This window comes from Empidonax traillii, unplaced genomic scaffold (assembly GCF_003031625.1).
Source record: "Empidonax traillii isolate 1590-97213 ecotype Southwest subspecies unplaced genomic scaffold, ASM303162v1 scaffold1256:size278899, whole genome shotgun sequence".
Taxonomy (NCBI): Eukaryota; Metazoa; Chordata; class Aves; order Passeriformes; family Tyrannidae; genus Empidonax; species Empidonax traillii.
In genome coordinates this window covers 92693-97024 of record NW_020956449.1, presented here as the reverse complement: position 1 = coordinate 97024, position 4332 = coordinate 92693, and the positions used below count along the sequence as shown (strand labels likewise).

At 44.9% G+C, this 4332-nt stretch overlaps 1 long non-coding RNA gene across 1 annotated transcript; it reads left to right on the top strand.

Annotated features, from left to right (window-relative positions):
- The first annotated feature begins 236 nt into the window (after window positions 1-236).
- Window positions 237-1537, top strand: LOC114069415. The gene is made up of 2 exons (XR_003573772.1): window positions 237-378; window positions 1325-1537. It is a non-coding gene; the product is annotated as an uncharacterized LOC114069415 (long non-coding RNA).
- The last annotated feature ends 2795 nt before the right edge of the window (window positions 1538-4332 follow it).

Genomic DNA, 4332 nt, shown 5'->3' with positions numbered 1-4332 from the left:
CGTCGTGGCCTCCGCTGTACTTCCCGCACTTCCACGGCACCGAGCCCGTGCCCCGCCCGCCCGGCGGCGCCTGGGCGCCCCTCGCCGCCATGTGCTGGCCGTGGCAGCCCCTGCCAGCCGCCGCCGCCGCCGCCGCCGCCGCGGGGCCCCCGCCCCGCTACGCCGCGCTGCCCGCGCCCCTCGCCCCGGAGCAGCCGCTGCGCCCCTGCGGGCCCGGCGGGGCCGGGTGGCGGGGGGCGCGGGGCGGGGGCGCGGCGGGGCGGCGGCCGGCGGAGCAGGCGCAGCTGCAGCTGCAGGAGGAGATGTGCGAGCTGGGCATCCGCCTCAAGGAGCTGGAGCTGGCGGCGCTCGTCGGGGACGGCTTCGACGCCAGGCAGTGTGCGTGGCCGGCGGTGCTGGGATGGACACCCCTTTGCCAACCCCCTCCTAAAAACGGGTCAGGCGTGTGGGGTCTGCGCTCTCCCCCCCCGGCAGCCCAGGGGACACGGCGGGGCTGGGCGAGCACGGGGGTGTGCGGGGAGCAAAAGGCGCTGCCCGCGGTCATCTCCCTCCCCCCCCCAGCCAGGCTGAGGGCACGAATTAAAGGAGGCGCAGGAATTACGGGTGTGGTTGCCGCTGCACAAAGGAACAGACAGACACTACCACCGCCACCCCAAGTCATTGTGTTAACCAAAAAAACAAAAACAAACAAACAAACAAAAAACCAAACAAACAAAAAACCAAAACACAACCAACAGGGGTTTTGCACCTGTGCAAAATGTGTCCGCTGCTAATTTGAGACCCTGCGGCTGTAAATCAGCATGCATGTGAAATAAAGGCCACACGCAGTTGGAGGCCGAGGGGAACCCAAAACAAGCTAAACTTTGGCGTTTTTATGTTATAACCCGCTGGCCGAGAAGGAAATGCGAGAAATAAAATGAGTTCATCAGGTCACGGTACTTAAGGGTTCCAGGAGGGAGGCCAACAGCTGTAAAGGATGTGATGCTCGCTGTTTCCTTCAAGGCCACGGGGCCTGCAGCAGTGCAAAGGTTACAAGAACACAGAAAAAGTGTGCATCAGATACACTCGTTCACAGGAAGATCTCAAAGACGTTCTGATAGGTAGCTTGCATATATTTACTTTTCAGAACAGGAAAATAATTTTCTCTTGTTATAGCAATGCATGCCTTTTTCCATTTTAATGTCTCTTGAGAAACTTTAGATTTCAGATATTTGCTGGGCAAGTTGTTGTAAGGAATATTATTAGTTTGCTTAATACGTTCTTTGATTTTCTTAAAAGTATTAATGACAAAATTAATGACAAATTATGTTTTATTCCTGTTTAGATAAACTTCTGAAGGCACTGGAAGAAAAGAAGATACAAAGCATGAAAGCATTGCAGAACCTGAAATAACAGCCACTACCATGATGAGGATTATTGCAGCTGAGTATTCTGCCACCACATCTCTATGGAGTATTTTAATGGACCTTCAATATTGGCTTTCTACTTATTGGATGCTATTCTCCCGCCAAATTAAAAAATATAGTATATTGTTGCATTTTTGCGTTTATTAATTGTCTAGTACTAGTCACTGATAACACTGCTGTATATTTTTCCTTTTTTTTTTTTTTCCTCCAGTTAGGATATGCAGACAGGATGTATAATATTGTCTTCAAAAACACTCTGAAATTAACATTGCTGTTGACAGGATTCCCAGCAGTCCATTGATGGTGTTCAAGATATGTGTGGCCAGGAAACACAGTAATTGCAATACAAACTATGGTTTGTTTGTTTATATTTTTTTGTCTTTTAGTTCGCAGTACATTAAGTGAAATTTTGAGTAAACAGGTATGGTCAGAAGTCTACACCTCTAAGCCAGCTCTAAAACTCTCCTTTCATGTTAGCATAGAAATCTTTGCTACACAGTCTTTTTAGTGTACCATAAAATTACAGAAGTTATGGCTTGAATCAGTTTTTAACAGAATAGTCATATATAACCTTGATTTTCAATTAATATTTTACTCTTGTTTTAGGAATAACTGTGCTTAGGCTAAAGCAGTAGTTTTTGAAGGGGCAACATCCTTAGGTTTGGAAGGCACATCCTTTCAAAAAGAAAAATTAAAGATCTGGGGGACATTTATCATTCAAAAGTAGTGCCATACATGGCATGGAGAATAACCCCACAAAGTAGTAAACAGGCTCATCAGACTGATAAAAAGATACCAACTACTTTTTCCTATTCTAATTCCAGAGCAGTAGGTGGCAGCATGAAATAGTAAAGTTACTGACCCTGAAGCTGTCATATTTTGGCAAACAGCTTTATTTTTAAGTCTAATATTTTAATCTGTGGTTTTTAAAACTGTGTTGAAGTTGCTCAGCTGTGAAGCATTTCAACACAATGCGGTATCAAAATTTTATTTCCTATCAGTGCTTATTACAGGATTCACTCTTTGACTATCTCAGTGTTTCCAACCAGATTCTCATCTACCATACACAGAGTTTATTATTAAAAAAAAAAAAATCTAATTTATAACTCCTATTTCTCAATCATCAAACTCTAACAATCACATTTTATCAGAGCACTAGATCTTAAACAGAATCTTACCTCTGCACTGGCTGTTGTCGGGTGGTGTCCCTGCTGACATGGCAATCCAGCTTCATCTGCTGATCAGTGGGCTTTTTAATGACCCAAAGCCTGAGCAGGGTGCTGAGCCTGGGCTCTGTCCAGTGATCTGGTGTCCCTCAGGCACAGTATGGAGAGAGACTCAGGATGGTGGAGGAAGCTCAGGGGCAGGAGTGGGGACAAGGCTTCTTTTAACAGAGGCCCAGGGAGGGTCTCACTTGGGTTTCCTGCAGCCTCAGGGTGAGCCCCAAGCCCTGGCAGCTGCCTGCGCACAGGGTCAGGTCAGCAGTGGCCACTGCGAGCTTCTTTTTCTTTTACACTCCATCATCCACTTCAATTCAAACACCCTTCCTCTTCAGCTGGCTGAAGCCAGCTAAAGGCCCACCTTGGCACCATGTAATTGCTACTTAGCTCTTTGGAGTCTAATTAACAACACCATGCTCTTGGCTAAACAGTTCTGCTTTCACTAGTTTGCATATTTTAAGCTGTTTCACTCCAAACAGCATCGTAAATCACATCCAAAGTGGGCTTCTTATTATTTTTACACATGGTCAGGAAATGCTCACAGAACCACCCATGATTTATGTCTCTTTCCAGGCACGTCTTAGAGGCTGAGACAGTAAATAAACAAAAGGTAAATCATTGTGCCTAAAGAACCAAATTATCACTGGAACACCTTGGAAATGTGAAGTGTTTCACTGCTCCCTCTGCAGAATCAGGATAAAAATTCTCTCAAAGAGTTTTGGGGCTAAACCTGAAATGGTTAATTATTATGAAGATGCAAACGGTTAAAACTCAAACAGTGGATTGCTATGAAAATGAGAATTGTTTCAGTGCCTAAACTGAGTATCAGAAAACAAACTTGGATTAAACAAGAAGGGCCAAGACACAGAGGCCTTCAAAGGCTTTGTGCAGAAATAAGAGCTTTAAAATCAAATTAGGTAGCAGAGAAACTATTTTCATTTTTCCTAATCTGCAGAATGATTTCATTCCTTAACCACTACATTTTCCAAGGTTATTGCAAGGGCCTACAAGGGCTTGCATTACATGCAATCACTGTTTTCTGACTATTACATCTCAGCTTTTACCAAGTCTTTCACTGTGCATCAAGCTCTCATGAGACGTTATTCTCTCGGGTTTTCTTGGCTTAAACAGAGCTGCTTTTCCCAACACGCAGTTTAAATCCTTTTCCATCTGTTGTTCACTTTCTCACATGGCGTTTTTGTTAAAACAACACTTCATGTTTAATTACTGGGCAATAACGCAAGGAATAATGTCAGTTAATGTGTAACCTCATTTAAAGTTTCCTGGGGTCACACATCTAGTGGAAAAAGTCGTTTGGGTCCTGTGCCAGAACAAGGCAGAATGGTTTCCCTTTGCCAGCATCACAGCACTCTTCTATCAAGATACTTTGGCCAAAGTATCCTCCACATTCCACACAGAAGCATCTCCACATTCCAGGATGATCATTAAAGAATGGTGGAGAGGATCACTGGATGTGTGATGAAGTAACACCCTTCTGTGTGTGAAGTAGCACCTACAAAAGGAACTCAGAGACTGTAGGAGAAACGTGGGACATATGACACATGATGTAATATTTCTGCCTGAGAGGAATCACTGTTTGTGCTCTCAGTTGGAACTAATAACACACTCACATGCATGAATTCAGCAGGGTAGTAATAAGCTTGTCCATACCTAGACGAACAATCAGGTTATTAATACATAATGGC